This window comes from Rhinopithecus roxellana, chromosome 12, assembly GCF_007565055.1.
Source record: "Rhinopithecus roxellana isolate Shanxi Qingling chromosome 12, ASM756505v1, whole genome shotgun sequence".
NCBI classification, from domain to species: Eukaryota; Metazoa; Chordata; class Mammalia; order Primates; family Cercopithecidae; genus Rhinopithecus; species Rhinopithecus roxellana.
The window spans coordinates 56,381,870-56,405,735 of record NC_044560.1 but is presented as its reverse complement, the minus strand read 5'-3'; the positions used below and the strand labels follow the sequence as shown (position 1 = coordinate 56,405,735).

The 23,866-nt window shown below is 43.1% G+C and overlaps 1 protein-coding gene across 1 annotated transcript in view; it reads right to left on the bottom strand.

Annotated features, from left to right (window-relative positions):
• Positions 1-23,866, bottom strand: part of TUT4 (terminal uridylyl transferase 4) — a 215,690-nt gene that overhangs the window by 130,500 nt on the left and 61,324 nt on the right. The gene's annotated exons all lie outside the window — the stretch shown is intronic.

Sequence of the window (23,866 nt, the reverse complement as noted above, 5' to 3'; positions counted from 1 at the left end):
TAGCTGCAGGCGGGCATAAAACCAACTACCATCAATGGGTCCTCTCCTCCCCTTGCTTTTAACGTATTACATTCCTCTACATAATTAGTTAAAGTCACGGGCAGAACGAACTTAAGGCTTTGTTAGTTTTGTTTTTTTTGTTGTTGTTTTTTTTTTAAGACCCCAGCCTCAGAGATTATTTAGCCAACCTCTGACCTCAAAGCTGGACAAAGCACACAACCTCTGTGCTCGGTGCCCAGTCCTTTGAGTTTGACACATGCTAGGCAGGAAAAAGGTATGACAAGAGTGGACGTAGGGGTGAAGGGAAGATGTTAAATCTTAAGTATTTACAAAATAGTGCCTTATAAATTTTCTTATAATGTGACTCAGGCTGGAACTGGTTAGAGGTTACAGAGGGACGCTCCACTTCACGATAGCCCTGTGAGATACGTACTGTTGCTCCCATTTACGGATGAAAAAACTAGGATTCAGAGTTAGTGCATTTTACCCCGATCTGGCTGATGCTACAAGACCCAGGTATAATGGATAAAGGACTGGATTTCAAGTCAAAAGAGCCCTACTGGTTTTGGCGTTTATCAACAAGATGCCTTTCAGCAAATGTACCCTCTGAGTTTCCTCATCTGCAAATTCTTAATCTGTATCCCTGCTTCGCTTGACTAGCCTAGAAACAAAGAAAAAATCCCTACTTCACCAGGCTGAAAGCCTAAAGTCTATAGAGACACTAAGAAGATACCGACATGCCCTTCAATTCAGTGATATCAGTGTCCTTAGAACAAGTTCAATTGAGTAAATATTTCCTGATTACTTAAGAGCAAAGCGTTGTTAGGTGCCTAGGGACAGACAAATCATTGATTCCTGTCTCCAAAAAGTTCACCATTGAGCAAGCAGGTGAGCTACTATAAAAGCAACAGGTCTTACTAACAAAGGGCTGGGCAAATCCAGAGGGGAGTGTGATAAATTCCACTTCGCTGAGACTTCAGTGGAAGAACTAGAAGCTGGACCTTGAAGATTTGCTTGCTGTGTGCCAGACACATGTCGATTCAGAGGACAGCATTGAGTCTGGAGTGTACAGAAGATAATGAGTCTGCAAAAGAAAGCTGGGGCCAGACTGAAAATTTCAGTGCCTCTCTGCCCTTATCCCCTCCAGATAACTCTCTTCTACTATCTTGCTTATTCCCCAAGACCCAGCTCAACCTCTACCTTCTTTATTAAATCTTCCTGATTACCACCCCTCCTCTGCACTCCACTGAATGTGATCCCTCCATTCTCTGAATTCTGTGACCCCAATAGATTGTACACTTGAGCACAGATACTTATAAGATTCCTCACGATACCTACATAATTGACAAGTTGAAAATTTGGGCAACTATAATTTTGTTGATCATCACAGCTAGAGCAACTATGGTTCTGACACAAAGAATAAGGAAATTGGCCGGGCGCGGTGGCTCAAGCCTGTAATCCCAGCACTTTGGGAGGCCGAGACGGGTGGATCACGAGGTCAGGAGATCGAGACCATCCTGGCTAACACGGTGAAACCCCGTCTCTACTAAAAAATACAAAAAACTAGCCGGGTGAGGTGGCGGGCGCCTGTAGTCCCAGCTACTCCGGAGGCTGAGGCAGGAGAATGGCGTAAACCCGGGAGGCGGAGCTTGCAGTGAGCTGAGATCTGGCCACTGCACTCCAGCATGGGCGACAGAGCGAGACTCCGTCTCAAAAAAAAAAAAAAAAAAAGAATAAGGAAATTTATGGAGTATAAGGTGTAATTCATGCCCATGGTCATACAGTAAGTCACAGGCTGGACTAGAATACCAGCCCTGTATTCTTTCCTTTGAACCGCAGGTTTCTGAGATATAAATTGGTAAATGTCTGATCTCTATGTAAAAATACTCTGAGGACTTACACTTTTTTTTTTTTTGAGACGGAGTCTCGCTCTGTCGCCCAGGCTCCGCCTTCTGGGTTTACGCCATTCTCCTGCCTCAGCCTCCCGAGTAGCTGGGACTACAGGCGCCCGCCACCTTGCCCAGCTAGATTTTTGGATTTTTGTTAGTAGAGACGGGGTTTCACCGTGTTAGCCAGGATGGTCTCGATCTCCTGACCTCGTGATCCACCCGTCTCGGCCTCCCAAAGTGCTGGGATTACAGGCTTGAGCCACCGCACCCGGCCCAGGACTTACACTTTCAAGGGAAATCTCATGATTGTGGTTAAGCCTCCAGTCTGGAAGTTCTGAAAACTTAGTTTCATCCAAACCCGGGTGAAAATAACTTGCAGCAAAAATCTTATTTCATTATATCTCATGAGGAATATAATTACTCAGTGGATCAATATTCATATTCTGTTGTCTTCCTAGGTGAATAAGAAAACTTAGTAAAAAACTAATCATATTGAATGAAAAGGTGACTTGGTAAGTAAAATTATAAGAAGAAAGGTGCCTAGTTCCAGCACTTTGGAAGGCCGAGGCGGGCAGATCACTTGAGGTCAGGAGTTCAAAACTAGCCTGACCAACATGGTGAAACCCCGTCTCTACTAAAAATACAAAAATTAGCCAGGCATGGTGGTGGGTGCCTGTAATCCCAGCTACTCACTCGGGAGGTTGAGGCAGGAGAATCGCTTGAACCCGGGAGGCAGAGGTTGCAGTGAGCTGAGATCATGCATCTGCACTCCAGTCTGGGTGACAGCAGGACTCCATTTCAAAAAAAAAGAAAGGTGCCTAAGTCTGTTCAAACCAAGTTCTGTTGTTTGATCATAAAGGGCCCTGTATGCCATTAGAAAAAAAGGCTTTATATTGTAGTTATTGGGGAATCACTGATCACTTGTAAACAAGAGAGAAATACAATCAGACCTGCTAAGCTGTTTCTCTGAGCCCCAATTTTTTTTTTTCCTGTGTATTCGATTTCTCCAAGGAGAGAGACTATAGACCCTGGGTCATAATGATCTCTAGTGAAAAACAGTGCATCACCCCCATGATGTGGTCCTAACCAAAAGTCTCCTTTACCTTAGTATTTTCAGCACCCAGCGTAATCCTGACACACAGAGAAAGCACTCAGAAATTGCTTGTTGACACTCTTAAGTTGTCTGTAAAGCATAAGATATGGTCAGTGTTTAAAATTTTTGTGATTCTTGCAAAGATCATGACAATACCAAAGCTCTTAAGGTGTGTGCTCACCTCAAGATAGTGTAAAGGATTTACTTCTCTTTGTCTGTTTGCATTCTTAAAAGTCAGTAAGATAAAAATGTGTAAAAATGCCTATTTCATAGTAAATGTTTCACAAAAATGAATTCCCTTTCTTCTTAAAATTTAGTTTCTTCTCATCTGCCCCATTTGGATTTCATGTGCCCTTAGACTCACACTAGCACATGTGTGTACTTGCTACCTGTTGATTCCATTTCATCTGTCCTGAGGATTCTATGTGTGGAATTTTAAACTACAGCCACACCCTGTAGCTTACTTCATTGAAACATTAGAAACAGTCAGTTTTTCTTAAGGTGGCATTTTTGTGAGTAAGATTTTAGAATTTAAAAGGACATTAGCGTTCATAAAGTTAGAGATATCAAGAACATATATACGTGGCAGAAGATGATGCTATAAAGTTAGACTAACCACATCATTTTTTAAAAAGCAAGGTTTTATTCTGAAGTTAATGGGCAATCACGGAACATCTGTAAACAAGAAGAGAGATGTTCAGACTTGCCTGATAGAGCGGGTGTTCATCTGACTTCTGTTTGTACATTCGTAGCTATAGAGAGCTCATTCCTTACCAAATCTGCCTATTCTAGGAAATAGAAGTACTTCCTCAACAGAGCTGAACTTTTCCTTCTGTGATACATATTTGTTGGTAATCCTGGCCTCAGGAGTAACATCAGCCTTCTTTATACATAAAAACAAGGGAGCTAGGCATGATCGCTCACACCTGTAATCTCAGCAATTTGGGAGGCTGAGGCAAGAGGATCAAGGCCAGGAGCTTGAGACCAGCCTGGGCAACATGGTGAGACCCATCTTAAAAAAAATAAAATTTGGCTGGGCACTGTGGCTCACACCTGTAATCACAGCACTTTGGGAGGCCAAAGCAATTGGATCACTTGGCAATCAGGAGTTCAAGACCAGCCTGGCAAACATGGTAAAATTCCATCTCGACTAAAAAATACAGAAGTTAGCTGGGCATAGCACAATGCTGTAGTCCCGGTTACTCGGGAGGCTGAGGCAGGAGAATCAATTGAACCCGGGAGGCAGAGGTTGCAGTGGGCCAAGATCAAGCCACTGCCCTGCAGCCTGGATGACAGAGGGAGACTCTGTCTCAAAAAATAAGTTAATTAAAAATTTAACCAGAAATGGTGGTTCATGTCTGTAGTCCTAGCTACTTGAGAGACTGAGTTGGGAGAATCACTTGAGCCCAGGGGGCCGAGGCTTCATTGACTTATGAATGTGCCTCTGCACTCCAGGGTGGGTAACAGAGTGAGACCCTGACTCTTAAATGTAGAGAGAAAGAAAAGGGTGTGAACCAGATGAAATAGGGCGGGAAAGGAGTCTAAAAGTTCATAATTCTTTATTTTATTTTATTTTATTCTTTTGAGACAGAATCTTGCTCTGTTGCCCAGGCTGGAGTGCAGTGGCACGATCTCAGCTCACTGCAGCCTCTGCCTCCCAGGTTCAAGCGGTTCTCCTGCCTCAGTCTCCTGAGTAGCTGGGACTACAGGTGCACACCACCATGCCCAGCTAATTTTTGTATTTTTGGTAGAGACAGGGTTTCACCATGTTGGCCAGGCTGGTCTCAAACTCTTAACCTTAGGTGATCTGCCCTCCTCAGCCTCCCAAAGTGCTGGGATTACAGGTGTGAGCCACTTCACCTGGCCAATTCTTTTCTATTTTTTTTGAGACAAGGTCTCACTCAGTCACCCAAGCTGGAGTGCAGTGGGATGATCATAGTTTATTACACTCTTCACCTCCTGGGCTTAAGCCATCCTCCCACCTCAGCCTCCTGAGTGGCTGGGGATACAGGCACACACCACCATGCCTGGCTAATTTTTTATTTTTTGTAGAGGTGGAGCAGTCTCACCATGTTGCCTAGACTGGTCTCAAACCCCTGGGCTCAAGTGATCCTTCAGCCACAGCCTCCCACAGTGCTGGGATTACAGGCATAAGCCACCACACCTGGCTCTAAAAATCTATAATTCTGACATGAACTTTCTTTAAGGCAGCTAATTTACCTCCCTTGAAGTCAAATCTCTCTCCTTTTTCTCTGAAACAAAAATGAGATCCAACTCGATTCTAAACAATCTCCCTCTGACCAATTCTAATGTATTAGAACAGTCTGCACTCTGATGCACTTCTGTGCCCTACAAAATGTAATGCCCTCTCTCTGGAAATAAGTCTCCACATATATGGTCAAATGATTTTCAACAAGGATGCCAAGACCATTCAATGGATAAGAGACAGTCTTTTCAGTAAATGGAGCTGGGAGAATGGAATACCCGAATGCAAAAGAATGAGCTTGTGCCCTGACCTTACACGATACACAGAAATTAACTCAAATGGATCACAAGACCTAAAACTATAAAACTCTTAGAATAAAACATAGGGCAAGAGCTTCACAACATTGGACTTGGCAATGATTTCATGGATATGACACCAAAGGCACAGGCAACAAAAGCAAAACAAATTGGACTGTATGAAAATGTAAAACATTTGTTCGTCAAAAGACACTATCAGAACTGGGGGCACTGGCGTGCACCTGTAGTCACCACTACTCAAGAGGCTGAGGTGAGAGTATGGCTTAAGTCCAGGAATCAGACTGGGCAACACAGCAAGACTTATCTAGAAAAGAAGTGAGGAAGGGAGAGAAAGAAAAGAAGAAAAGAAAAAACAAAGATATGATCAACAGAGTAAAAAGGCAACCCGCGGGATGGGAGAAAGTATAACTCAGCAACCAAAAAAACTCAATTGAAAAATGTGTAAATAACTTGAACAGATATTTCTCCAAAGAAGATATAAGATATCATCACTAATCATAAAGGAAATGTAAGTCAAAATTGCAATGAGATCCCACTTCACACCCATTAGGATGACTATAAAAACAAAAAGTTAAAGACCAGCCTGGGCAAGATAGGGAGACCCCCGTCTCTACCTAAACACAGAAAATAACAAGAGTTGGTATGAATGTGGAGAAATTGGAAACTTTGTACACTCATGGTGGAAATGTAACATGATACAGTCACTGTGGAAAACAGTATAGTGGTTCCTCCAAACATTAAAAATAGAATTACCAGCTGGGTGTGGTGGCTCACACCTGTAATCCCAGCATTTTGGGAGGACAAGGCAGGCAGGCAGATCGCTCAAGGTCAAGAGTTTGAGACCAGCCTGGCGAACATGGTGAAACCCTGTCTCTATTAATAATACAAAAATTAGCCAGGTGTGGTGGCATGTGACTGTAGTCCCAGCTACTTGGGAGGCTGGCACATGAGAATCACTTGAACCTGGGAGGTGGAGGTTGCGGTGAGCCCAGATTGCACCACTGCACTCCAGCCTGGGCAAAAGAGTGAGACTCTGTTTTTAAAAAAAAAAAAAAAAAAAAAGACTTACCATGCAATCCAGCAATTTCACTTCTGGGTATATACCCAAAATAATTGAAAGCATGGTCTCAAAGACATATGTGTACATCCGTGTTCATAGGAGAATTATTCACAATAGCTAAAATGTGGAAACAATCCCAAGTGTCCATTGGTGTATGAATGGATAAACAAAATGTGGTATATCCACATATTCAGCCTTAAAAAGGAAGGAAATTCTGCAATATGCCACATGGATGCCAACGTGGATGAACGTTGGGGATGTTATGGTAAGTGAAATAAGCCAATCACAAAAATATATATACTGTATGATTCCACTTTTATTAGGTGATTATAGCAATCCAAATCATAGACACAGAAAGTAGGATGGTAGTTGCCAGAGGCTGTGGGGAGGGGAGACTAAGGAGTTATCATTTAATTGGCATAGAGTTTCAGTTTTATCAGATGAAGAAAGTGGGCTGGGTGCAGTGGCTCATGCCTATAATCCCAGCACTTTAGGAGGCTGACACAAGTGAGTCTTTTGAGGCCAGGAGTTCAAGACCAGCCTGGGCAACATAGACCCCATCTCTACAAAAAAATTTTTAAAAATAAGCCAGTCACGCTGGCATGCACCTGTAGTCCCAGCTACTTGGAAGGCTGAGGCACATGAATCCCTTGAGCCCAGGAGTTGAGGCTGTAGTAAGCTCTGATTGTGCCACTGTCCTCCAGCCTGTATGACAGAGCAAGACCCTGCCTCTAAAAAAAATCATTTAAAAAAATTCTGGAGATAGATGATGGTGATGGTTGCACCACAATATGGATATAGTTGACATCACTGAACTGTACACTTTAAAATGATTAACGTAATTTCTTTTTTTCTTGAGACAGAGTTACACTCTTGTCGCCTAGGCTGGAGTACAATGGTGCGATCTCGGCTCACTGCAACCTCCACCTCCTGGGTTCAAGCAATTCTCCTGCCTGAGTAGCTGGGATTACAGGCATGTGCCACCACATCCGGCTAGTTTTGTATTTTTAGCAGAGATGGGGTTTCACCATGTTGGCCAGGCTGGTCTTGAACTCCTGACCTCAGGTGATCTGCCCGCCTCGGCCTCTCAAAGTGCTGGGATTACATGCGTGAGCCACTGCACCGGCCAACATAGTAAATTGTATATTATGTGTATTTCTACCACTTTTTTTTGAGGCAGGGTATTGGTCTGTCATCCAGACAGAGGCACAACCACAGCTCATTGTAGCCTTGATGTCCCAGCCTCCAGCCATCCTCTCACCTCAATTTTTTAATTTTTTGGATAGGAGACAAGGTCTCACTATGTTGTCCAGGTTGGTCTTGAACTTCTGGGCTCAAGCAATCCTCTGGTCTCAGCCTCCCAAAGTGCTGGGATTACAGGCATGAGCCACTGCACCTGGCCCTTATCACAATTTTTTAAATGAGAGGATGCAGTCTGATGAGTTCTGGAGCTATAAAGTTCTATCCCTTCAAGGATCTCTCAGAAGTGTAAACAGATAATAATATAATTGCCACAATAAGGATATGTTTAAAGTAGTATGAGTACACAAATAAGAGATCATTGATTTTGCGGGGGAGAGAATAACTTTAGTAGTGAAAGAATGACCAACAAAAATTTGGGGCCTGGTGCGATGGCTCATACCTGTAATCCTAGCACTTTGGAAGGCCAAGGCCAGGGCAGATCACTGGAGTCCAGGAGTTCAAGACCAGCCTGGGCAACATGGCGAAACCCTATCTCTACTAAAAATACAAAAAATTAACCAGGCACATAGTGGCATGTGCCTGTGGTCCTAGCTACTCAGGAGGCTGAGGTGGGAGGATCGTCTGAGCCCAGGATGGAGAGGCTTGCAGTAAGCCAAGATGGTACCACTGCACTCCAGCCTGGGTGACAGAGTGAGACCCTGTCTCCAAAAAAAAGATAGTAAAAGACATTTGAGTCTTGAAGGGTGAGTGGACTTAGCCAGGTAGAGGAAACAGCATTCAAGACGCAGAAGAGAAAAGGGGCAAGGCACAATTCAGGAACCTGCAGATAGTTGGCATCTGGGGGTGGGGGGGCAAGGTATAGGAAATGGTACTGAGGAGATGAGCAGGGCAAGATCATGAGGCCAGTAATACACTTATGCTTAACTGGAAAGGTAGTCCTTCAAGGATAATGATGTAGTTATATTTGAGTATTTAAAATATGCTGTTTTCTTCTGGAGAGGAAACAGCAGTGTGTGGAAAAGAATAAAAGAGCCAAACTGAAAGCGGGAGAAACAGTAAGGGATTATTGCAGAAAATCAGGTGAGAGATTATATAAATAGAAGCAGTAGGCCAGCACGGTGGCTCACGCCTGTAATCCCAACACTTTGCGAGGCCGAGGTGGGTGGATCACTTGAGCTCCTGGCCAACATGGTGAAACCCCATCTCCACTAAAAATACAAAATTAGCCAGTCATGGTGTGTGCACCTGTAATCCCAGCTACGCGGGAGGCTGTGGCACAAGAATCACTTGAACTCAGGAGGCAGAAGTTGCAGTGAGCCGAGGTCACGCCACTGCACTCAAAACAAACAAACCAAAAAAAGAAGCAGTAGGAGTGGAAAAAGGGGCAGATTAGAGAGAGATTAGTGATAGAATCAGTTAAGACAAATAATTTATTAAATGTGTTGTGGGTAGTGGAGATGAAGGTTTTCATGTAGAAGAGGGTCATTCTCCAGGAAGATTTCACTAGTACCAACTAGTTGTTTCAATTCTGAACAGCCAGTAGTGGCTCCTGGTGTGCAGTTTAGAAAAAGAGCCTAAAGCCCAACCTAGGCACAACAAGAAAAAATAGTGAATTAGTAATGTCCACAATGGATGCAGAATAAGAGAGCATTGACACATGACAAATACTTAACACTCCTATTCTCAGGCAGGGGAAACTTAAGAAGGTACTGTGTTTTGATGAATACATATGATGTGTTTCCATTTTTTGAAATTCAAGAACAGGAAAAATTAATCTTTGTTGATAGAAGTCAGAATAGTGGTTACAACCTCTGTGGAGGTATAGATATGGACAGGAAAAGATATGGGAACCTTCTAGAGAGTTGGAAATTAACTAGATCTTACTGAGTCATGGTCACACATGTGTATAGTTATGTGGACATCCATTGAGTTATACACTTAAATTTTATACTCCTCACTGTACAAATGTTTTATGTCAATAAAAAAGTGAAAAATGGGCCAGACATGGTGGCTCACGCCTGTAATCCTAGCACTTTGAGAGGCTGAGGCAGGTGGATCACTTGAGGTCAGGAGTTTGACACCAGCCTGGCCAACATGGTGAAACTCCGTCTCTACTAAAAATACAAAAATTAGCCAGGCGTAGTGGCGCAGGCCTGTAGTCTAAGCTACTTGAGAGGCTGAGGCAGGAGAATCGCTTCAACCCAGGAACCAGAGGTTGCAGTGAGCCAAGATCACGCCACTGCACTCCAGCCTGGTCAACAGAGCGAGAATTCGTCTAAAAAAAAAAAGTGAAAAATGTTAATAGTTATTACATGTTAAACATATAATAAATGTTTAAGGAATGGCAAGTAATCTGATATCACATATAGAGAGGAAGAAAAAAATGGTTTGCAGAAAACTGGGAGATAAAGTTGGAGAGATGGAATGACAATAGATTGTAAAAGGGTCTATGCCGTGGCTCACACCTGTAATCCCAGCACTTTGGAAGGCTGAGGTGGGCAGATCACCTGAGGTCAGGAGTTCGAGACCAGCCTGGCCAACATGGTGAAACCCTGTCTCTACTAAAAATACAAAAATTAGCTGAGTGTCATGGTGGGCGCCTGTAATCCCAGCTACTCAGGAGGCTGAGGCAGGAGAATCACTTGAACCCAGGAGGCGGAGGTACAGTGAGCTGAGATCACGCCATTGCACTACAGCCTCGGTGACAGAGCAACACTCAGTTGCAAAAAAAAAAAAAAAAAAAAAAAAGGTCTTGGGAGCCATATTAAGTCACTTGGACTTTGGACTTGATCCTGCAAACATTCGGGGGAGCATCCAAAGTTTTGAAGTAGGGGAAATATGTGCTTGTATCTCTGTTTTGGAAAGTAAACTGGGGGAAGTGCAGAGTCGGCTTTGAAGGGAGGAAGATGGAGAACAGATTCTCTGACCCAGGTAGGATCTCAAACCCTATATCTTGTTGGCTAGAGGAATATCAGTTTTATATTAATCCTTGGAAATCATGAAAGGGAAGAGAATTCAATAGTTACCTATGAAAGCACTTGATGAATGACTTCAGTAAACTTCAAATATTTTTATTTAAAATAACATAACTGCCCGGGCACAGTGGCTCACACCTGTAATCCCAGCACTTTGGGTAGTCGAGGTGGGCGGATCATGAGGTCAGGAGATCGAGACCATCCTGGCTAACACAGTGAAACCCCGTCTCTACTAAAAATTTAAAAAATTAGCCCAGTGTGGTGGCGGGTGCCTGTGGTCCCAGCTACTCAGGAGGCTGAGGCAGGAGAATAGTGTGAACCCGGGAGGCAGAGCTTACAGTGAGCGGAGATTACACCACTGCACTCCAGCCTGGGCAACAGAGCAAGACTCGTCTCAAAATAAATAAATAAAATAACCACATTGCAAAATTTTGAACCCATAGAAAAATGACATAAATTACCCACAATCCCACCATAGTACTGTTTGGTATACTGGATTTCCTACCATTCTCTTTTTTCTTTTTAACAGCTCTTCAAGATGAGGCAACTGGCCTATGCTGATAGGAGAGTACCATGGTCTAGGTCAGATCTGGAGAGACATAACCAACAGTAGTCACTAAGCTTATTTTGGCAGGAGCAAGACAAAATTTAAATAAAAACCAAGTCAGAAATATGTGTCAAAATGAGCAAGCGGGCCAGGCACAGTGGCTTCTGCCTGTAATCCCAACACTTTGGGAAGCCAAGGCAGGAGGATTGCTTGAGCCTAGGAGTTTGAGACCAGCTTACGCAGTATAGCGAGACCCAGTCTCTAAATAAAAATGTAAAAAATTAGCCGGGTGTAGTGGCACACCCCTAGTTTAAGCTACTCCAGAGGCTGAGGCGGGAGGATCACTTGAGCCTAGGAGTTCATTACAGTGAGCTATTATTGCACCACTACACTTCAGTCTGGACCACAAAGTGAGACCCTGTCTCAAGTAGGGGAAAAAAAAAAGAAGGAGGCAAAGAGCAAAGATACAAAGGTGGAAAACTTCAAGAGTGCTATAGAAAGGGCCGGGGAAGTGGAGAGAATTAATATATACAAAAACATAGAAAGAATGGCTTATACCTAGTATTTGCTAGCACAACAAGGTGACTATAGTCAAAATAATTCAATTGTACATTTAAAAATAACTAAAAGAGTAAAATTGGATTGTTTATAACACAAAGGATAAATACTTGAGGTGATAGATACCCCATTTACCCTGTATGATTATTACACATTGCATGCCTGTATCGAAATATTTCAGGTGACTCACAAATATATGCCCCTACTATGTACCCACAAAAATTAAAAATTAGTGTTATAGGCTAACCAGGCATGGTAGCATGTGCCTGTAGTCCCAGCTACTCAGGAGACTGAGGCAAGAGGATCCCTTGAACCTAGGAGTTTGAGGCTGCAGTGAGAGTTGTGATTGTGCACTGCACTCCAGCCTGCAGTCTCCAGCAAGACTCCATCTCTAAAAATAAAAAAGAGTGCTATAGGCTGAATGTTGGTGTCCCCCCAAAATTCATATTTTGGAATCTAATACCCAATGAGATAGTATTAAGAGATGGAGTCTTTTGGGAAGTGATTAAGTCATGAAGGTTTCAACCTCATGAATGGGATTAGTGTCCTTATAGAAGGAGGTGGAAGGAAACTGTCTTGCTCCTTTCACCATGTGAAGGTGCAGCAAGAAAGTGCCATCTTTGAAGGAGAGAGTAAACCTTCTTCAGACACTGAATCCGCTGACACCTTGACCTTGGATTCTATGGCTTCCAGAACTGTGAGCAATACATTTCTGTTGTTTATAATACCCAGACTAAGGTATTTTGTTGCAGCAGCCAAACAGACTAAGACAGAGAGCTATCCATGGCAGATGTTATAGTTTGGCTCTATGTCCCCACCCAAATCTCACCTTGAATTGTAGTTCCCATAATCCCATGTGTCATGGGAGGGACCCATTGGGAGGTAATTGAATCATGGGGGGCAGTTACCTTCATGCTGTTCTTGTGACAATGAGTGATTTCTCACAAGATCTGATGGTTTTATAAGGAGCTTTTCCCCTTTTGCTGGGCACTTCTCCTTGCTGCTGCCATGTGAAGAAGGATTTGCTTACCCTTCCGCCATGACTGTAAGTTTCCTGAGGCCTCCCCAGCCACGCTGAACTGTGAGTCAATTAAACCTCTTTCCTGGCTGGGCGCAGTGGCTCACCCCTGTAATCCCAGCACTTTGGGAGGCCGAGGCGGGCAGATCACGAGGTCAGGAGATCGAGACCATCCTGGCCAACATGGTGAAACCCCATCTCTACTAAAAAAAAATGTAAAAAATTAGCCAGGCGTGGTGGCATGCACCTGTAGTCCCAGCTACTTGGGAAGCTGAGGCAGGGGAATGGCTTGAACCCGGGAGGTGTAGGTGGCAGTGAGCCAAGATTGCACCACTGCACTCCAGCCTGGTGACAGAGCAAGACTCCATCTAAAATAATATATATATATATTTTTAAGAAAAACTTCTTTCCTTTATAAATTACTCAGTCACAGGTATGTCTTTATTAGCAGTGTAAGAACAGACTAATACAGCAGGGATGGTGATATGTGTGGGGAAATTCCTTTTACTGGGTGCCTACTGCATGTTGTGGGGCTGGGTATGATTGCTTAATGGTGCTAAACTGGATGGTTGTAACTATAATTATTTTCGCCTCTTTTCATTTCACCTTAAATCATAACCATTTCCCATGTTGTTCTATAGCTTTCATAAATACCTGTTTTTCCAGAGGTTAAATTTCATTTTATTCCTTTTAACAATTTTTTGTTTTCTTTTCGTTAGCCTTTTACTCCTAAATCTTTTGTAAAATTATTTTTAACTTATAGCAATGCAAAAATATAAAATTTTAAAAATTATTATTTTTGAGACAGAGTCTCACTTTGTCACCCAGGCTGGAGTACAGTGGCACCATCTTGGCTCACTGCAACCTCCATCTCCCAGATTCAAGTGATTCCCATACCTCAGCCTCCTAAGTAGCTGGGATTACAGGTATGCACCACCACGCCTGGCTAATTTTTATATTTTTAATAGAGACAGGGTTTCACCCTGTTGGCCAGGCTAGTCTCAAATGCCTGGCTTCAAGCGATCCGTCTGTCTCGCCTCCCAAAGTGCTGGGATTATAGACATGAGCCACCGTGCCCAGCCTAAAAAAATTATTTTTAGCAAAATGACTTTTATGTTTGTAAATGTTTACTTGCCTGATGTTTTTAAACTTTTAAAATTAAACTGTTTTTCTGATTACAAAAGTATTAAAGGTCTTTTACAGAAAATCTGGAAAACATAGGAAAACATAAAGAAAAAATAATGATAACAATAATGCGTAACTCCATTATTTTAAGATCACCAACTTAAATAACCTTTTGGCATATTTCCTTCCACTCTTTTTTTGAATGCTCTTTAACATGGTTGAGATAATATTTTGTCTATAATTTTTACTTAATGTTTTGCTGTATTTTCTCATATCCTTAAGAATGCTTTATAAATACAGTTTTAGCATCTGCAAAATATTACATTAAGAGAAGGTGTCAGAGTTTACTTAACCAGGCCTTATTGTTGGGCATTTAAGTTACTTCTAATTTTCTGCTATTATAAATAATGCTTTTTGCATAAATGCATAAAGCACTATAAGGTTATTTCCTCAGAGAAAATTCTCAGATGTGGGATTTCTATATCAAGTAGTGTGAAAATTTAAAAGGTTCCTGATATGTACTGCCAAATTGCTTTTTAAGAGGTTTGTACTAAATTCCACTTACACTATTATGTGGGAGAGAAAACCAACTAAACATTCTTAAGCTTTAAAAATTATAAGCTTCTCAGAATCTCTGGGCAAGGGCTATAGCATCCACACGTGTATTTTCCTTTGAAACATAAATATTGCCTGGTAGCATAAAGTCTCAGATTTTGCAGGGAGAGATTCACACACTTTACTTCCCTTGACATCCCCAAGAACCCGAGAAACATACCTTTTAGTCAGCTAAGTACCCCCACCTTGCAAGCCAACAATATTTTAAAGAGGAATTTCCTTAAAGTTATACAACATTTGGGTGTCTCTAAAATTCCCCAGAGAATAAGATCATTCACAGCTTTGGAGGGAGGATATCTAAGGGATCCCTGAAGGGATCCCCAGTTCCAGCAGACGGTGGATGCAGCTCTAAATTTTTCTTGTTTGGACAGTCTTTCATCTAGTTCCAGAGATCCCAGCCTTAGATTTCTCCCAACGTTTTTCTGGGGCCCTCCAGACATCCACAATCTCAAGAGAAATTGCAAGCTTCTCTCCATCTCTCTCTTGCCCATACATGCTCCAGCTCCCCCCACTTTATTCGCTCTCTCTCCTGTTCTTGTTCTCCCTAGCGTCTCTTCTTTTCCTCTCCTCACCCAACTGTCTCTCTCCTCTTGCTAAGTGTGCCTTCCTGAGTCTATCTTGTAAATTTCTTTCTAAGCTTTACTTTTAATATTCTCCCTTTCTCTCTCTCCCCTCTCTCTTGGTTGAGTCTTTGTGTACCTTTTTTCTACTCCCCCAACCCCACCCCACTGTCCTTCTAATTGTCTCAGACTTTTAGTCCTTTCCTTCTCTCCAAAGGGGACACAGCTGACCTTTCCTAGGAGTAGCCTCTTTTTTTGTCCCCAAACTTCTCTCCCCTGGGCTCTTCTATTCTCTTCAAATGGCACACATACTATCCCTGAATTTGCAGGAGTTTCTTTCTGCCTGTTTCACGACAAATGTAGCTTTTATTTTCATACCATGTTACCAAGGAATAATCTTAGTAGACCACTGTTAATCGTTCTAGACCCCACCATGACTTCCTTCTGGTATTTATCCTTATCATACACTCCAAGAAATGATCACTTATATTATGCCCATATTTTCCTCATTCTATCCAAATCAGGATACATAAGAGCAGAAGTCTAAGCCTACTTATAATTACAATAAGATAGGATATTTGAAATCTGGGCTGTCCTCGAAAATCTGGGACATAATGTTGCTATAAATGCCACCTATCCAGAATCCAGCTCTCAAGCAGTTTCATAAGCAAGCACTGAACATCCTCAGCATTGTCAGGAAGTTTGTATATTACGCTCAGACTAAAAAAGGTTTTCCTCTCATTTTGTCCATTCTGGGAATCAGAATTTTGACTGCACATCAGGTGGGGTCTAGCTATCCAGGTTGCTATCTAGAAATCACCACATAGGGGGATTCTTCACAAAAAGTTTTTTTGAGCTTTTTATGAAGCTCACAAAAGTCTTTCACTGAGGCCGGACACAGTGGCTCACCCCTGTAATCCCAGCACTTTGGGAGGCCAAGGGGGGCGGATCATCTGAGGTCAGGAGTTCAAGACCAGCCTGGACAACATGGTGAAACCCCATCACTACTAAAAATAGAAAAATTAGACGGGTATGGTGGCAGGCACCTGTAATCCCACCTACTTGGGAGGCTGAGGCAGGAGAATCGCTTGAACCCAGGAGGCAGAGGTTGCAGTGAGCTGAGATCATGCCATGGCACTCCAGCCTGGGTGACAGAACGAGACTACATCTCAAAAAAAAAAAAAAAAAAAAAAAAAAAAAAATCTTTCACTGAGAAAGGTTGAACCCAAGTCTGAAATGAAAGCATACAGTTTACTACCCATTGACTGATTTATGCAGAAATCTGTATAAAGATTTCCAAAAGTGGCTTAGTAGGTTCTGTTTTAAACTTTCAGTTCCTCCTCCCTAGAAAGTTAGGGAAACCTCTTAACCAATATGAGTTCCTCTGATCTGAGCTGGACTTTCCTTCTTCCACTATACAAATTCTGCTGATTCTTTTCTGTCCAGGATATTCATCTAAGTCACCATGGTTGTATATGTTCAAGGTTCACTTTAAGTACAGTCTTAATCTTATTTCTGAGGAAGTTTGCTTTCTCCAGTAGGTCTGCAAAACTTCCTCTTCTTATTTCCTATTGCCTCTGAAATGACATTTCTCCTTGTGAATTAATATGGGCCTGCCTACCTCTAAGTAATCCTGTTTTTGTCATGTATCTGTATTGCATTTTCTGCCCACTTTTGTCCTCTCCTACAGTGAAAAGAGCATTTTAAACTTTTTTGTTTCCATAGAAGAGTAACTTGCTGGTTGGAAGACCCGAGTTTAACATGGACACCTGGAGAAATATGGAGAGCCTGAGACATCCTGTGTAATTCAGTAAATATCCACCCACTCCCACCCCCACCTTTGCTGGCTACAGCAGCTGGGGAAGTCAGAGGGAATGAGGATTTTTATGTTTTGTTTTGTTTTGTTTTGGAGACGGAGTTTTGCTCTTGTTGCCCAAGCTGGAGTGCAATGGCATGATCTCGGCTCACTGCAACCTCCGCCTCCTGAGTTCAGGCGATTCTCCTGTGTCAGCCTCCTGAGTATCTGGGATTACAGGCATGCGCTAGCATGCCTAGCTAATTTTTTGCATTTTTAGTAGAAACAGGGTTCCACCATGTTGGCCAGGCTGGTCTCGAACTCCTGACCTCAGGTGATCTGCCCGCCTCGGCCTCCCAAAGTGCTGGGATTATAGGCGTGAGCCACCGTGCGCGACCGGAAGAAGTTATTTTTGAGCATTTTATGCTGCTCAGTCTTGTGCAGACCGCACATACTGTATAGAGTTTATGCACTTTTCTCCCAGTGGTGACTTTCAGCTCTTGCTTTACATGTAGTTCCAACAAGCTTGGATATTTAGTTTCCATGTCTATAGCAGATCAAAATTAACAATTAGTGGGTGGGGGTTGAGAGGCCAGAATAAGTTAGTCAAACGCACAGATTCTGGAGTCAAATTGAGTCTTTGAATCCTGTGCTGCTGCTTCCTAACTGTATGACTTTGAAGTATTTAACCTTTTTTTTTTTTTTTTTTTTTAGACGGGGTCTCGCTCTCGCCCAGGCAGGAGTGCAGTGGCGCAATCTCCGCTCACTGCAAGCTCCGCCGCCTCCCGGGTTTACGCCATTCTCCCGCGTCAGCCTCCCAGGTAGCTGGGACTACAGGCGCCCGCCACCACGCCCGGCTAAACTTTGTATGTTTAGTAGAGACGGGGTTTCACCGTGTTAGCTAGGATGGTCTCAATCTGCTGACCTCGTGATCCGCCCACCTCGGCTTCCCAAAGTGCTGGGATTACGCCCCCGCGCCCGGCCGTATTTAACCTTTTAGCTTCAATTTCCTCATCTGTAAAATGGGAAAAATAATAGTAGCTATTTTGCACAGTTGTCATAAAGATTAAATAATTTAATGTATATGAAGTGCCTGCAATTGTAAGTACTATATGAGTATAGAGAGGGCACATTGGTAACAGTAGTGATGAGATGTAGCAAAGAAGCAAACCAACCAAAAACAGCGGTGAAAACAGAGCAATCTAGGATCCAACTGTGTAAGACAGAGGTTCCCAAACTTTCTCAGCTCAAAGGCGCTTTTAATGTCTCAGTAATTTTTTCATGGTTCCTTCTCCATGCCCTCCCCCCGCCACAAAAAAACCAAAGTAATAATTCTGTTTATTAAGTAGTTAAGTCCAAACAACTTAATAAGTATTTACATCCTAATAATTTACTAACCATTTGAAATAATAAGTATATAAGTTTTTTTAATTTTCTTTCATTTTTGAGATGGAGTCTTGCCCTGTCACCCAGACTGGAGTGCAGTGGCACCATCTAAGCTCACTGCAACCTCTGCCTTCCTCACTCGAGTGGTTCTCCTGCCTCAGTCTCCCGAGTAGCTGGGATTACAGGCATGCGCCACCACACCTAATTTTTGTACTTTTAGTAGAGACGGGGTTTTGCCATATTGGCCAGGCTGGTCTCGAACTCCTGACCTCAGGTGATCCACCCGCCTCGGCCTCCCAAAGTGCTGGGATTACAGCCACCATGCCCAGCCTTTTTTTTTTTTTTTTTTTGAGATAGAGTCTTGCCCTGTTACCCAGGCTATAGTGCAGTGGTGCAGTCTCGGCTTACTGCAACCTCCCCCTTTTTGTAGAGATGGGTTTTGCCATGTTGGCCAGGCAGTTCTCCGGCTCCTGACCTCAAGTGATCCACCCGCCTTGGCCTCCCAAAGTGAGGCACTACACACTACAGTGTCTGCAGGCAGGGAACATAAGGCCGATTCATGCTGACTTCCTAGAAGTAAATCAAAAGGAAAACTCCTAACTTTCCACACGCAAGTAACAAAATGTCCAGAGGCTAATTCCTTTGCATCCCACTTTTCTGCGTGGCAGATGAAAAACTGAAAGTACCTGTGATTTGTCCCTGTCCACAACCAATCCAGGCTGGTCTCGGGCCAAGTTTTTATTTGCATAGGAGTATAAGTTTGTAACTTCACTTCAGCCTCTGATTGGTCACTTTCTGCAACCAATCAGATGTTTCCATGGGTTTAACTTTGTAACTTCACTTCAGCCTCTGATTGGTCACTTTTTGCAACCAATCAAATCGGTTTAACTTTGTAACTTCATTTCAGCCTCTGATTGGTTGCTTTCTGCAACCAATCAGATTAACCACAGGCCACTACTTCATTTACATAGGGTATACCTCAAGTAACCAATGGGAAGCCCCTAGAGGGTATGTAAATCCCAGAAAATTCTGTAACCAGTTTCCTGAATTCCTATGCTTGGCCTGCTCCCACCCTATGGAGTCTACTTTCGTTTTCAGTAAATCTCTGCTTTTCTTGCTTCATTCTTTCCTTGCTTTGTGTGTTTTGTCCAATTTTTTCAAGAAGCCAAGAACCTGGGCACCTTCCACTGGTAATAAAATTGCTGGGATTACAGGCATGAGCCACTGTGCCCAGCCAGTTTTTATTATTAAATATTCATAATTGTGTACTAAGGAATATATGTGCCTGTTTAGCAATTCCCTTCTCAAACTTTGGGATCTCATTGTATAATGCTACAGTCATTTCTTGTTCCACAGTGATTTTCACTTGGTACTTGCTTTTTATTACAGCAGCCTCTGAAAACTCAGCTTCAAAAAGACATCATCCAGAGGCATGTTTAAACCTTGAACTCAAGCTTGTGTGGTATCAGACATATATTGAATCTCCCTCTCTCCCTCTCTCCCTCTCTCCCTCTCCCCCTCTCCCCCTCTCCCCCTCTCCCCCTTTCCCCCTTTCCTCCTCTCTCCCTCTCCCCCTCTCTCCCTCTCTCTCTCCAAGATGGAGTCTCGCTGTCTCACCCAGGCTGGAGTGCAGTGGCGTGATCACAGCTCACTACAACCTCCACCTTCTGGGTTCAAACCATTCTCATGCCTTAGCCTCCCAAGTAGCTAGAGTTACAGGTGTGCGCCAACATGCCCAACTGATTTTTGTAGTTTTTGTAGAGACGGGATTTCGCCATGTTGTCTAGGCTGGTCTAGAACTCCTAGCCTCAAATGATCGACCCACCTCGGTCTCCCAAAGTGCTGGGATTACAGACATGAGCCACCGCACCCAGCTTGTATTTCTCTTAAAATGTCAAAATATCCTCTAGAGCCCTGAGTTAGCTAGGGCACCCCAGGGCTCCTCAAAAGGCAGTTTGGGAACCACATGTATAAAAGGGAAATCCCATAACAAATCCTCAGGATATTAACACAGAACATCACAGAATCACAAATAGTGGTCCTGATAATAACTTCTTCACCTGCATTAACCAGCCCCAGTTCCAGGCTGTCTTGGAGGAAGTAAAATGACATGAGAAAATGGCCCTATTTGATGCTAAAATGTTTGCAGACAGCAGGCTTAAAAAAAGGACACCCCACGGGAGAAAAGTTCACGAGAAGAGAAGCAGAAGCCCTAGGCTGAACAGAAAGGAGAAAAAGGCGGCTGCTCCTGCTCCTGAGGAGATGGATGAATGTGAACAGGCACTGGCTGCTGAGCCCAAAGCCAAGACCCCTTTGCTCACTTGCCCAAGAGTACCTTTGTGTTGGATGAGTTTAAGCACAAGTAGTCCAATAAGGACACAATGTGGTGCTGCCGTATTTTCAGGAGCACTGTAATAAGGATAGTTGGTCTGAGTATTGCTTTCCTGAGAAGCTCACCCAGACCTTCTGGAGTTGCAGTCTCATCGCTGGAATGTTCCAGCAACTGAACAAACTGAGGAAAATGCCTCTGCCAGTGCAATCCTCTTTGGAAGCAACAATATCAGTTCCATTTCTGGAGCCTGGGTCTTCACAGGCCAGAAGCTTGCCTTGACCCTGAGTCCAGATTGGCAGGTGGACTTCGAGTCATACACGTGGCAGAAACTGGATCCTGGCAGTGAGGAGACCCAGACACTGGTTTGTGAGTACTGTTCCTGGAAAGGGGCCTTCCAGCAGGTGGACTAAGCCTTCAATCAGGGCAAGATCTTCAAATAAACAGCTCTTGCCATTGCCTTGCTGCCTGCACCTGTTCTTTAAGGAGATGGGGATCATTAAAAGAAATTGAATATTGAAAAAAACAGTTTAATTTAAGGTCAGTTTCTTCTATTTATGAAGACTGAGAAATACCAAGTGCCTACTTAACAAGACTGCCATCCAACATTATTAAAATTTAAAATAAAAATATTGGGCCAGGATTGGTGGCTCACGCCTGTAATCTCAGCATTTTGGAAGGCCAAGGAGGAAGGATTGCTTGAGGACAGGAGTTCAACACAAGCCTGGGCAGCAAAGCAAGATTCTGTCTCTACAAAAAAATATAAAAAATTAGCTGGGCATGGTGATGCATGCCTATAGTCATAGCTACTCGGGAGGATGAGATAGGAGGCTCGCTTGAGCCCAGGAGTTTGAGGCTGCAGTGAGCTATGATTGTACCACTGCACTCCAGCCTGGGCAACTGAGTAATACCCTCACTCTAAAAAAATTAAAAATAAAAGTATTGTACTTTTAGCTACGCTAAAAACTTACAAAGTCATTGTCAGGCCCCATCCTTTCCTCAAAGAACACAAACCTTAGAGTCACATAGATTTGGATTCAAATTTAGACCCACTGCTTTCCATGATCTTGAGCAAGTCTCTCAGTCTTTCAGATCACCTTCTCATAAAAAATTTGGAACATAATTCTCACCTCTTAAGTTCTTACGGAAAGTAGAAGAACTTATAAAAAGTGCCTAGCACAGACCCTGGAACATAACAGGTGCTCAAGACCCCCTTGCCATTTCCTAAACATGCCTTAGACTTGCATCCTACTAAACCTTTGCAACACGGTGCTTCCTTGGCCTGATAAACCCTACTGCTTTTGTCTGCTGCCAAACTCTGTTCATTCTGCGTCACCCAACTTAAATACATTATTTTCTCTGAAGCTTCTCTTGGCTTCTTTGGAGAGAATGAATCACTCTCTCTTGTTCAGTTCTGCACATTTACCACTATCACCTCACTTGATCACATTGTGTTGTAATTGCTTATTTATGAATCTTCTCCCTCACCAGATTTTATGGTCCTCCTCCATGGCTGAAGCCACATATTTTCACAGCACCTAGCATGGTACTTGGCCCTCAATAAATGTTTTGATGAATGGAGGAATAATGATAGCAAACACACAGTGCTTAATTCTAGGCACTATTCCAAGTGCTTTACAAATATTATTAACTTGTTTAATCTTCACGACAATTCTATGAATTATTATCATTTCTCTCTTACAGATGAGGAAAATGGCACATAGAAAAGTTATGTAATTTGTCTAAGGTCACTCAGCTATTAATTGTCAAAGCCAGGATTCAAACCTAAGCAGTTGGTGTGAGTCCAGACTTTTAGCCAACACACTACAATGCCTCCCAGTGCACAAAGGAACGAATGATCACAAATTTGCTTTTCCCAAATGTCTTGGTTTCTCAGGTTTTGGAATGGCTCATTCATTCATTTAACAAACATTTTACATAGAGCTTTCTATGTGTAGAATTATCACACTAAACACCAATCTCTAATTGCTTTCCCCACCCCAACCACACCACACCCCACCCAGTCTTCACTGCTTGCCCCTAACCTCGACTGGTCTGTGAATTTCTTTGTTTTGTTTTTCTGGAGACAGGTTCTCACTCTGTCACCCAGGTTGGAGAGCAGTGGCATGATTATAGTTCACTGTAGCCTGGAACTCCTGGGCTTAAATGAGCCTCCTGCCTCAGCCTCCAGCCTCCAACCTGAGTACCTAGGACTTCAGGTGCTCATCATCACACCTGGCTAGTTTTTAATATTTTTTTGGAGAGACAAAGTCTAGCTATGTTGCCCAGGCTGGTCTCAAACTCCTGGACTTAAGCAGTCCTCCCACTTCAGCCTCCCCAAGTGTTGGGATTACAGGCATGAGCCACCGTGCCCAGTCCTCTTTCAGCTTCTGGAATGTGTTGTGCTCTCTCCCAGCTCTGACCCATGACTGCCACATTGCCTAGCTAACTTGTGCTTTTTCTTCAATTCTCAGCTTAAATTGCTTCCTTCTGAAAGACTTCCATTAGCCCCGTAAAGAAAGTTAGGTACACCTGCTCTGGGCTTTCCATGGCACTTGATACTTTCCTCATCATAACATTTTTCATACTTACTCCTCTTGCCCATTTGCTCGTCCACCTTCTGCACTAGACTATAAGCTCTACAAGAGCAAGAACTGAGTCTATCCAGGTTGTCACTGAATCTGCAGCACCTAGCCTGATGTCTGGCATATAGCAGGTACCTGACAAATATTTATTGAATGACAGATTGAAGCACGAGCAAAAGAAAATCTCTATGCTTAAGTCTAGTGGGAGGCCACGCACTGTGGTTCATTCCTATAATCCCAGTGCTTTGGGAGGCCCAGGCAAGAGGATCACTTAAGGCCAAAGGTTCAAGACCAGCCTGGGCAACATAGCAAGACCCCCCCATCTCTACAAAAACAAATAAATTAGCTAGCATAGTGGTGTGTGGTTGTAGTCCTAGTTATTTAGGAGGCTGGGGTGAGAGGATCTCTTGAGCCCATGAGTAATTACAGTGAGCTATGATTGTGCCCCTGCACCCCAGTCTGGGCAATAGAGCAAGACCCTGTTTCTTAAAAAATAAAAAAATACAGAAGTCTATTGGGGGGAAAAAAGCCTAGAGGGGATACAGGAAAATAAACACTTGTAGTATATTGAGATGAGTGCTTAATAGAGATATCCCAGGGTCCTT